Genomic DNA, 13,202 nt, shown 5'->3' on the forward strand with positions numbered 1-13,202 from the left:
GAGGGAGACAGAACATGAGAGACTCCTAACTCTGGGAAACGAACTAGGGGTGGTGGGCGGTGGTTGGCGGTGACTGCGTGACAGGCACTGACGGGGGCACTTGATGGGATGAGCGCTGGGTGTTATTCTCTATGTTGGCAAATTTAACACCAAGAAAAAATTTTTAAAAAACATAAAAACACACGGTTTCCCTTTTATTTTCATAGCTGCCTGCCAGCAGGTTTTTCTAGGCAACACTGAATTTTATTCCTCTCTGCACCTGGCTTATATAGCCAAGAAAATAATTGCCAAGGTCCTGTTTACTGGTGACATTTTGTCCCTGACTTTTTCTTGTACTTAATCCATGGAGAGTGATTTTCAAATGTAAGCAGCAGCTCCTTCCTGTGTGAGGAATGTACAGCTACTCTTTGTGACCCAGCAGCGAACTCGTTCTGACTCTGCCTTCCCAGTACAAATACAGAGAAGAGTGGGAACACATCAAGGCACACAGATACACACTTGGCCCTAAAGAAATCCCATTTGTCCATGTCCAGAGGGTGAACAATGTTACCAGTGAGGTACAGTGAATGTTGATTCTGCGGGGGGGGGCGGGGGGGTATTGAGTTTCAGAGGCCACGGCTTTGTACTATATGTTAGTTAGAAATCTCTGTATCATCAAGGAATGAGAGGGTCCTTTTTGTTACCATTTTGGTGTTTGTATCCATCGGTGACGTCTTTTTGTATTTGGCAATGCCATTGTCAATCCCAATTCACAGATTATGATGTAAATTAATTCCTTTTTTGAGATTCGTTATGAAACATTTACTAATGAATTTGCATTTTAGTCTAATTCGTGACCCTGGTTTTCTATATACATGGTTGGCCTGTATATCTGACCATATCCAACCATCTGATAGAATGTGGAAGACTTTATGCTCAGAATTCTTCACCTAACTAAAATAAGTACCATTTCCTCTTTTTTCCTGTCAGACACTTCCTTGATCCTTAATTGCTCCTCTAATGGCTCTTTGTGTAGAATATTTGATTATTGATTAGTCAACAGTTGCCCTCATCTTCCCACACTAAATACCTGCAGTGGTTTTGCTTCCAGTGTAGAGATAGTATCGACAGTTTTTTTTTTTTTTTTTTGGAGTTCAATTTGCCAACATAGAGCATAACACCCAGTGCTCATCCCATCAAGGGCCCCCCTCAATGCCTGTCACCCAGTCACCCCCACCCCCCACCCACCTCCCTTTCCACCACCCCTTGTTCGTTTCCCAGAGTTCGGAGTCCCTCATGTTCTGTCTCCCTTTCTGATATGTCCCACTCATTTTTTTCTCCTTTCCCCTTTATTCCCTTTCACTATTTTTTATATTCCCCAAATGAATGAGACCATAAAATGTTTGTCCTCCCTGATTGACTTATTTCACTCAGCATCATACTCTCCAGTTCCATCCACGTGTATGGACAATTGTACCACAGACTGAAAGACAAGATTCACACAACTCCTGATACACCTGAAATCCGCCAAGTCAAGAAGACACAAGAGGCTGTCAGTGAGGTGAGTATTTTCTTAAGAGAGAGGGCAGGCTGTGGCACCCCGGGAGGAATGTCAGCCATGTGGTCTCTGATGTGTGTGTTTTGGGCCATTTTTTCAGTTGATCTACAAATCAGACTTCTTCAAGATGCAAGGCCACGTGATCTCACTGCCTTACACACCCCAAGTGATCCGTTGCCGCTACGTGGGAGACATCACCAGTGACGTAAGCATCTCGTCTGGGTCTTTCAGAAAAGCTCATACCAAGGGGCTGTGTACATGTAAGCCAACTGGTGATCTTTGAACTGCCTGCTGCATTGAGTCCTTCTACACTGGGTATACAGCTTGGAGGTGAAATTGTGTGGAAGCGGGACCCCGCATTTCTCCAACCACGGAAACAGTAGTAGGAAGAACGTTTAGGAATTACAAGCATTGCTGGCCACCACTCTGAATTCAACACTGAACCATGACCGGCCCCTCACCCTACCTCGTCTCGTCCTGGGTCCCATGTAGTATCCTTCTCCTGCTCATCCCCACGCCCATACTCATTAGCAACTTCCTCCTCCCATGTTTGTTTCTCCTTAAATGTTTCCATCTCCTGAAAGGCCACTCCATTCAATCCATGCTTTCCTCCCATCAGTATAAGAACAACAAATAGCAATATTTTCCTTAGCTCAGGATTAAATTTAAAAACCTGTGATTCATTTGAGTGCAAGCCAACTAAGAGTATAGGGTGGACGTGTTCAACCAAAATGAAACCTGTATCAACATGAAGGTCTCACTACTCTTATTGGTTCCTGGTTTGCATTTAATCCTGGCCAGCTTTATTTAATTTTCTGTTTCTGCCACACAGATTTAATATAAGGAGGACTTGCAGATCCTCAGGACTGGGCTGCTTCCTGTGTGACATTCCTGACATGGTCCGCTGCCGGCACGTGCGCAAGTTCTGGGCGAGTGCACATCTTCATGACACATAGCTACCCTGGCACAGCTTCCATTACCACGTCACCAGCCTCAATATAATTCTTTCAATGACTGATTAACTTGTGCTTCTGTTTTCTTTTTTTTCTTTAGGTCTAACTACCTGTACACTGATAAGGCGAGGAAGATGTGAGACAGATACCAAGTGGTGCTTGACACTCCAGAATACAGAAAAGTACAGGAACTGAAGACACAGCTGAGCGAGGTAAGGATGCTGAACCTGTCACTGCCACTGACTTATTCCTCTGTCAAACAGGCAACTGCGCTTAGAAAAAAAAAAAGTCTCCCCTCTGATGTAATTATGGAGTGCCTACCGTGTCTAACTAAGCAAGTCAGTTGACCTTGTTTTGCCTCAGTTTCCTTATTTTGTCCCCTTTTGGTAAGATAAGGATGTTGGTACTTGACTACCTGTGACTGGAGCTGCAGAGAGTTAATTTTATAAATTGGAAAGGCCTATGTTACACTATTGTTGTGGTCTCCAAACCAAATTTATTTAATTTATTTCAAAACTTGCTCTTTAATCCCTGTCATCAGAAACCCTAACCTTGGTGGTGCCATTTGAAAAGTCTTTCATGGCTCCCTGCTCTGCAGCCCACACACCAAATTCTGAACTATTTTGTTTCATTGTCAGTTGGCCTCGGGGCTTCCAGTCTATCACAGCTAGTTGGGTATAGATCTTGTGCTCTCCCCTCCATTCCTAGTTCCTTGAGGGTTGGACCCCGTCTTATTTAGATGTGTGTCCCATAGTGCCTTGGCTGTAATAGATGTCCATGTTGGCCAGTGATTAAATGTGCTTTCTAAAGGTAAGGGCGTTCCACAAATGTAAATGCTTTTCCTATTACAGATGAGTTGGCTATTCTCGTTCAACTCATCTTTGTCGTGTAGCTTCATCAGACTTCACTGAGCGAAGCCACACATTGGCAGTCAGGCCACTTGACTGACTCCCCATTTTCAATAGTTTTAGTGGCTGCCTATTAGGAATCACTTATGCTCTTAGACTTAAAGATGTCCTGGCACACCAAAGGTTGCCTGCAGTGAGGGGGTGGGGGTGTGCAGCTTCCTACACTCCTAGTGAGCTAGCGGCAGAGGGTGATAAGTTCTTTAGCTTTCATAAATGCTAAATTGAGCCCATTTGCTTTGCTGAAAGCTTACCTGCGTCCCTTCCCCTGGCACCAGCACTTAGCCAGGAATGCCTAGGTTCTTGTATCTCAGCAAAGTGCTTCTCTGCACTGGCCATATATTAGAACCACCTGGGAAGTATTTCTAAACTCCCCTTGAGTGGGCTCTGACTCCCCAGCCTCACAGCAGACTTTCTGATTCTCTGCATGTAGGCATCTGCGTGCTTTTAGCTGCTCCATGATTCTAATAATGATTCTAATATGCAGCCAGTGTAGGAAAGCACTGCTTTAAGTAGCACGCCTGTCCTCCAGCTACCACGTCGTAAAACATTGTATGGTAACTTGAGATGGTTATTGGGATCTCTGAAATACCTTTATTTTTCTTGGCTATTTGGATTCAGAATTATTTAAATCTTCCATTTCTCCTTTTCCCAATTCCTGTTAGGATTTTGTGTGTCTTGTGCATCCACATTGAGGAATAAGACTGGCTATCCTTTAGTCATTCCTTTTCTCCCACACTTGCCTCACTGGAACAATGATGTGAGCATGATAAAATACTGAGCCACCTCCTCTATTTTTTAAAAGACTTTGAGAGGATTGGTATTCATTCTTTGAATGTTTGGTAGAATTTAGCAATGAAGCCTTCTGATCTTGGACTTCTGTTTGTTAGGAGGTTTTTGATGATTGATTCCATCTTCTTCCTCATCATTGGTCTGTTTAGATTTTCTATTTCACCATCATTCAGTGTTGGGGTGTTGTATGCCTCTAGGAATTTATCTATTTCTTTCAAGTTGTCCGGTTTGTGTAGCACATCATTGTTTATAGGAATCTCTTTGATACTTTGTATTTTTGTGGTATCCAGTATTCCATCTCCTCTTTCATTCTGAGTTTTTCTCTTTTAGTTGGTGAGTCTAGGTCTAGGTTTGTCGAGTTTGTTTATCTTTTCAAAGAACCAGCTCTTTAATCGATCTTTTCCATGTATTTTTAGTTTGTATTTTACTTCTTCCCTGATCTTTATTTCCTTCCTTTCTCTAACTTTGGGCTTATTTATTCTTCTTTCTCAAGTTCCTTTAGGTGTAAAGTTGGGCTGCTTTTTGAAAATGTCCTTGTTTTTAGAGGTAGGCATTGTTATAAACTTTCGCCTTAGAACTGCATTCCGTAAGTTTTGGTATGTTACATTTTCATTTGTCTCAAGATTTTTTTTTTATTTCTCTTTTGATTTCTTCTTTGTCCCGTTGTTGTTCAGTATCCTACACTTGAAAAGAATGTGTATTCTGATGCTTTTAGATGGAATATTTTTAAGTATCTGGTCTACTGTATGGCCAGTGTTTCCATATCGATTTTCTGTCTGGATAATCTATGCATTGACATAAGTGCGAAATTAGAGTCTCCAGCTATTATTGTATTGCTGTTTCTCTGCTTAGGTCTGTTAGTATTTGCTTTATATATCTAGGTGCTCCTATGTTGGGTGCATATTTACAAATGTTATATGTTTTGTTGAATTGGCTCCTTTATCACTATATGATGCCCATCTTTGTCTCTTATTAAAGTCTGTCTTGTCCATATAAGTATAGCTACTCCTCCACGTTTCTTTTGGTTTTCATTTGCACAAAATATCTTTTCCTACCTCTTCACTTCTAGTCTCTCTGTGTCCTTACATATAAAGTGAGTCTCTTGTAAGCAGCATACAGATAGGTCTTAATTTTTATTTTATTTTTTAAAGATTTATTCACCTATTTTAGAGAAAGAGCATTCAAGCGTGAGCAGGAGGGGCAGAGGGAGAGGGAGAATCTCAAGCAGTTTCTGTGCCAAGCATGTAACCTGACTTGGGGTTCAATCCCACATCCCTGAGATCATGACCTGAGCTTAAACCAAAAATCAGATGCTTAACTGACTTTGCTACCCAGGTGCCCTGGTAGATTTTGTTCTTTAATCCATTTCGCCACTCTGTCTTTTGATTGGGGAATTGAGTCTATTTACATTTTGACTAGTTATTGATTATGTATTATAGGCTTAGTGCTATTTTATTAATTGTTTTCTGGCTGTTTGTATAGTCTTGATCTCTTCCTTTCTTCCTCTCTTGCTCTCTTCCTTTGTGCTTTGATTTATTTTAGTGGTATGCTTGTATTTCTTTCTTTTCATCTTTTGCATATTTCCTATAGGTTTTTCCTTTATGGCTATCGTGAAGCAACTTCTATAACAGTCTATTTAAGTTGATAACAACTTAAGTTTGATCCCATTGTAAAGCTCAACATTATTTCCCCCCATGTTTTATGTTCCTGATGTCACATTTTACATGTTTTTCTTTTGTGTATCCCTTACTTAATTGTAATCAGTTATTTTTATTATTTGTCTTTTACCACATATGCACCTTTCCAGTGAGAACTATTCTTCATATGTGTTCTAAACACTAATTAGCACCCTTTCTTTTCAATTGAAAGAAATCTCTTTAGCATCTCTTGGGTTGTTTCTGCTTTTTTTTTCTTTAACATCCTTTGTAAGGCTGTATTAATGGTGAGAAAGTCCTTTAGCTTTTGCTTGTTTAGAAAAGTCTCTCTCCTTCACTTCTGAATGATAACTTTGCCAAGTAGACTAGTGTCGGTCAGAAGGTTTTCTCTTTCAGCCGTTCAAATGTATTGTGTTACTCCCTCTGGTCTGCAAAGTTTCTGCTGAAAAATACCTGATACTCTTATGGCGGGGGGGGGGGGCGCAGGGAGAGGGGTGTGTTCTATTGTATGTAACGAATTATTTTTTTCTTGGTACTTTTAATGGTTTCTTCTTGTCTTTAAATTTAACATTTTAATTATTATGTGTCTTGGTGTTTATTTCTTTGGGATCCCCTAATTTGAAACCCTCTGTGCTTCCTAGATCTGGATGTCTGTTTTTTTACTCCTGGTTAGGGAATTTAGTATTTCAGCCATTATTTTTTCAAATAAGATTTCTGTCCCTTTCTCTCTTTTTACTTTGGGAAGCCCTATGATGCAAATGTTAGTCCATTTTATGCTATCCACAAGTTTATAAGGCTATCTTCACTTTTTTTTTCATTCCTTCTCCTTTGCTGTTCTGATTAGGTGAGCTCCCTGTCTTATCTTCAAGTTAATTGATCTTCTGCCTTATCTATAATTTTCTGTTGAAACCCTCTAGTGTATTTTTCAGCTCAGTTTTGTATTATTCAGCTCTGTGTCTTCTATTCCATAGTTTCCTATATTTTCCATCTTCTTGTGACATTCTTACTATGTTCATTCATTCATTCATGAATGAATACTGTAGGTCATTCAACAACCTGCGTTCCTTTTTAGCAGCTCTATTGACCACTAGATGTGTGTCAGACCTAAGACCTACCCCTCAGGCCAAAGATCTAGGACAAGAAAAGAGGCCTCCTGCTCAGAAAGACTGGGAATTTGCCCGAGTATGCTGTCTGTGCAGTGCCTTTGGGGTGGTAGCCTGCTAAAAACTGTCCTTCCAATTACCATAGTCCTGTGGAACTCAGGAATACAAGCCCCCCAGGCTACCAGTGACAGGCAATCAAGGGGTATCCCCTGTGGCAGCTGCATAAACCAGGGACCAGGTGTGTAGAAATCTTCCTTCCAGGATATATTGGCACTGTGAAGCACACCAGAGGGTTAAAGACGATGATAGAATATGTCCTCTAAATTCTCTGAAAAGGATTATAGTCCGCCCCAAGATGCATTTTTAATTAGAAGCCTGCCCCTCAAGCTGCAGTCACAACGATTAGCTAACACGCCTCCTTTACAGGAAGACTGAGCTCCTGACTCTGTTTTCTCTAGCTATGCCCTGGGGGGTGGTTGCTATTGAAGAACTCTTTCTCCATTGGTTACAGTCCTAGGGGACCCACAAGAGTAAGCCATACCAGCCACCAGACCTAGATCTTAGAGGGGTGTCTCCTGGTTACAGTTTTAAAAATCAGACCCCAGACAGGGCTATGAGCTCCTTTCTGGGTGTTCTTTGTTATAAGAGTTTCATGGGATCAAGAGCACAAGCTTCCTTGACCTTCAGAGCCAAGTGACTAAGAGGTGTCCTGTAGGAGGCAGCTACAAATATCAGAATGAATGAAAGTTTGCCCTTTGTGACAACTTGAATGGACCTCAAGGGCATAAGCAATGTGAACTATGCAGACAGAAAAAGACGAATATCATATGACCTTTCTCATATGTGGAATTAGAATTCTTTCTGAGCGGGATCCCTGGGTGGCACAGTGGTTTGGCGCCTGCCTTTGGCCCAGGGCGCGATCCTGGAGACCCGGGATCGAATCCCACATCGGGCTCCTGGTGCATGGAGCCTGCTTCTCCCTCTGCCTATGTCTCTGCCTCTCTCTGTGTGTGTGTGTGACTATCATAAATTAATTAATTAATTAAAAAAGAATTCTTTCTGAGCATTAAGATATGATTAGATCAGAGCCTTAAGAAAATCTCCTTCTCAGACTTGTGAAAGATGAATGAGTGGTCCAACGGAGGAGGTGTTTTGGGAGGCGTTTGAAGATGTGTTGAGAAGAAATGATATAAGAGGCCGAACTAGGGCTGTATCTGTGAAAAAGGAGAAGGTGGGTCAGACTTAAAGGCTGTCACAAAGTTAGGAGCCCCGAACTCGTGATCATTTGTTGTGGGAATGAGGGAAAAGTCTAGGATGACTCCCCCAAGTGTCTGGTCTGCATGACGGGGAGATCAAGGAGTCTTTTAGCAAGGTAGAGAAAATAGATAAGGAAGCAAATTTGGGCTGGAGATGGAGATAATATAAAAAATTCTGCATTGAACATGGTTAAGTTCAGAACATTTTTGAAAATTTGGGCCTACGATAGCCAAACTGTGGAAGGAGCCTCGGTGTCCAACGAAAGATGAATGGATAAAGAAGATGTGGTTTATGTATACAATGGAATATTACTCAGCTATTAGAAATGACAAATACCCACCATTTGCTTCAACGTGGATGGAACTGGAGGGTATTATGCTGAGTGAAGTAAGTTAGTTGGAGAAGGACAAACATTATATGTTCTCATTCATTTGGGGAATATAAATAATAGTGAAAGGGAATATAAGGGAAGGGAGAAGAAATGTGTGGGAAATATCAGAAAGGGAGACAGAACGTAAAGACTGCTAACTCTGGGAAACGAACTAGGGGTGGTAGAAGGGGAGGAGGGCGGGGGGTGGGAGTGAATGGGTGACGGGCACTGGGGGTTATTCTGTATGTTAGTAAATTGAACACCAATAAAAAAAAAAAGAAAAGAAAATTTGGGCCTGACTTAGGAGAAACACTGGATATATCCATTTGGAAATCCTCCATCTCACATTAATGATTGAAGTCACAGGAACAGACGAGATTACCCAAGGGGAACGTATCCGGTAAAAGAAGCCAACCCTGACTCCAGCTAGTGGCAACCTTGGGGAAGGGCAGAACCATAGATGGAGGAGTTCCTAGGAAGGCCACTTAGGAGAGAGCACCAGGATGGGGAGCAGGGAAGAACATTTTCAGGAATGAAACAGCTGAGCAGTTTCAGTTGCTACAGAGAACCTTTCTTGCATTTGGTCGTTGTGAAGTTTTTGGCGGTCCTAAGGACAGTGACTACCTTGGTGTGGTTGCACGGAAGCCATACTGTTACCTTGAGAAATTAATTAAGGAGAAAAAGAAGAAATACGTAGTCGGCTTGGCTGTGAAAGGTAGAAAGAAACAAAATCATTGGTAGAGATTGGAAAAGGCTTAGTGAAGGAAGGGAGCAAACTTTGTTTGCAGATGAAGGACTGAAGAAACAGGAAGGTCGAAGATATAGAGAAGATATAGAGGGGAAGCGGATAATTGCTGGCAGAGGCTCCTAGAATGGGACAGGGGAGAGCAGGACCCAAGAACACAGTAGGAGGCTTGAATCATGGGCAAGCTACAGAATGTGTCTTCGTTTGACACAAAGGAGAAAAGAAAAGAAAAAAAAGGATAAAAGAAAGGGAGGGCTAAGGAGGTAAATATATTATTGGTTTTTTGAGCAGCAACCAAGATTGTTGCAGTAGGACAGTAGGACAATCCCCGATTTCTCTATGAAGTAAGCAGTAAAGGCATCTCTCAGCAGAGACCATAACATGCAAATAAAGCAGAAATAATGATAATGACTATTTTATGTCCAGGTATTGTACAGGGCTGCAGGCAAAAAGCAGAAGTCAGTCTTCACCTCAGTTCCTGATACTCCTGATCTTTGAAGAGCCAAGCGAGGGCAGAAGCTTCAGAGTCAGGCGAGATTCATAAGCAGAGCCTCACAAACCTGCAGCGCTGGCGTCACAGTGGGTGGTTATGTATACTTGCCCACTGCAGCCCAGCAACAGATTGTCACACTGGGTTGTCCTTGATGCAGCCTCGTGGCCCTTAACTTCAAGCAGTTCTCTTTGGGGCCATCATAACTGTGGCTGTGTTTTACCTAAGCAAGCAATACCACGTCTGTCTTTCTAAATCGTGTACAACTTTCGTCATTGGGTGGATGAACGGTCTGTGGCCCGAACTGCTTGATTCCTTCTGTAGGACCCATCTATTGTTCGTGACCACTTTTATGCATTCAGACAAAATGGGGGGAGAATGTGTTGAGAGCTTTGTTAGAATCCTCTCATTCTTCCATCGGCATTCTTTATCACATGGATTTAGATCAGGCCACACTCAACAGTAAGGGTATTAGGTGACTCGGATGTGTGTGTATGTGTTTCCGAATGTGAAACAGAGGGAAACAAATGAAAAGAAATGCATATCATACGTGAAAACATCAGGACGAAAACAAGTAGACACTCCCATTTAAGGGTTAGAAGTGAATGAAAATGACTGAATACTAAATAACAAATGTTTTGTCTCTATAACATCTGATCCCTATTCTCTGATCATTTAGTATCTTTATGTTGAACTTGCCACCAAAGAGAGACCCCACCATCATGCTGGGAAACAGACCAAAGCCCTGAAACACGCTAAAGACGTAAAGGATATATGGTCAGTGAGGTAAGTTGGGAATTTGGCACCGAGGTACACTGGGTTAAAGAAAAATATCCTGGGGTGCCCGGGTGGCTCAAATGGATCGTGGAAACAACACCACTGAAACAACAAAAGGCACCAACAGTATCAGTCGGGCACGGGAGCCAAGAATGATGCTAAGAGATGCTAAAAGCCTGTTGTTTTTCTCATTGGTCCTCTCAGTTAGCAAAGCTAGGACCCCTTCTTATAATTCCTTGGTAGCATTTGCTAGGGACTCCTGAGAAGTCATTGCTATTTATCCATAAAGTCATGGTCTTGGAGTCAGCCAAACATGGTTTCAAATCCTGTTGTTGTCACCTGCCCACTATGACTCTATATGATTTACTTAATATCTCTGAGCCTCTGTTTTCTTATATGTGGACTATGGTTAAAAATCACGATAATTAAATTAGGTGGAACAAGGTATCATATATAACATTCCTGGCACAGAGATGGGCTCTTAGTGGACACTCAGAAAAAGTTCGTTCCCTTTCTTCTCTTGACCACCTAAATCGTGAGAATGACACATTGGTTAGAATTAGGAGGGGACGGGCTTTCATCTCCCATACCACATGATCAAGGACGCAGCTGGCTTTTAATGATAATGAGATTACCTGTTGGTAAAGATCTGAAACTAGAGGAGCCTGGGTGGCTCCGGTCATAATATCATGGGTCATCAAGCCCTGAGTCAGGCTTCCTGCTCAGTGGGGAGTCTACTTCTCTCTCCCCCTCTGTGCTCAAGGTCTCTCTCTCTCTCTCTTGTTCTCTGTCTCAAACAAATAGTATCTTTAAAAACATATGAAATGAATCAGTTCAGGGTAGACAGTCCGTTCTTAGCAGCATATTTTTCAGAGCCCACCTACAGATGCACTACACCCATTACCAGAACTGGAATCCCTAGAGGACTGGCTGCACACTGGGACTTAAACTCGGACAAAAGACCAATCAACGTCTCATAACCCCTCAATTTAAGAATATACTGCTCTAGGCTTTCAAGGCATCTTAAAGTCATTAGAGTGATCTCTAAAGAGAAATGTGAATTGAAACAGCAGAATTGAAACAGTATCTCAGTTCCATAATTTTCATTTGGAGCTGAAAGGAGTCTGCTAGTTGGACTAGCACCTTGTCCCCTGACCCTGTGAGACATGTAGATCCCACCCCTGGTGTCTAGTGGCATGAGATCCAGTGGGCTGAGCACATAGTGCTGGCATCTCCCGAAACATCCAAGGTAGTTAGCATGCTCTTCCCTAAATGTATAATGCGCACGTGTGCTGCTCAAAGCTGCACTGTACCAACACACCAAGGCACTGGTTCTCTATTGTTGGGGGCCAGGGGCAGACCATTTTGCTTCAAATAGCAGCTGAGAGAGTTGTATACTACCCTCAAAGTCCATCCCCTAGGATAATTTTAGTCTTCTTGTGACATCCCCAATCTTTATCACTTCAAGGATAATTTGAACGAGCCTTCTCTACATCACCCCTCTCTGGGGTGGTCACTAAGTGAAATTGGCCCCAGGGCTCCTTACACCCCAATGGACAGCCCGACCCTACTCCTAGTCCTCTCTCCTACCAGTACTGATAACTCTAACCTTCAAAATAGTCCAATGTAACAAGGATGGTATCTGGCATTGAGTTTGGCTTTTCTACGGTGTCTGTCCCCCCAAGTGGAGCTAAGCAACTTTATGGGATTATTCATGTGAAAACTAAAGTTACGATGTCAGAGAAAAGACCGCTTTAATTATGGGTTGGTTCAGCTACCCAAAAGACTTGAGGTTGAAAACCGACTGCTCAGAGAAGTACTCATCTTGTGTAAATGGGATTAATCTTCTGTGACATTCTTAAAGTTAAGAGATGTCATCTCTTGAAATACCACAAAGATCAAGATTATAAAATAAAATTTCAGGACTGCCTCATGGAGAAGGTATTTTGATACTTGGAGTTAGAAACTAAATCTTTGTCCCCTTTCCATGTACATTAATAAGTCTTTGGCTCCACAAGATTGTTTACTTTTTTTCTCCTCCCAATCAGCTTTTCGTTTGCTTGCTTGAGTTTTATCTATCTATTTATTTTAAGGGTTTTATTTTTTTTATTTTTTTCATAATAAATTTATTTTTTATTGGTGTCCAATTTGCCAACATACAGAATAACACGCAGTGCTCATCCCAAGTGCCCACCTCACTGACCGCCACCCAGTCACCCCCACCTGCCGCCTTTTTTTTTTTTTTGCAATTTGGGATATTCTTATTATTTAAAAGGCCTTACAAATAAAAGCAGAAACAATCACATTAATCAAGTGTATTAACTCATAGTTCTATTAATAATCATTAAAATTGTGTGAGGAATACATTAATAAACATTGAAAATGATAGTATTTTCCCTGCTGTGACATTGTCAAAGAAAATAAGGAAAGTAAGGGTGAGGAGTTACCCAAACTGTCAGAGACTCGGGACTTTCCAACGGGGGTGTGGGGTCAGACAAGACTTGTTGTCCAGCAGCTTCCACTGTATTGCACGCTCTTTCCCCAACCGATGAGTTAGCCAGTGATCTTTTTTACTAGTTGCCAAAATACCAGCTTGTATCGGGATAGGTAAGTGATGG

The sequence above is a fragment of the Canis aureus genome, chromosome 27 (genome assembly GCF_053574225.1).
Source record: "Canis aureus isolate CA01 chromosome 27, VMU_Caureus_v.1.0, whole genome shotgun sequence".
Taxonomy (NCBI): Eukaryota; Metazoa; Chordata; class Mammalia; order Carnivora; family Canidae; genus Canis; species Canis aureus.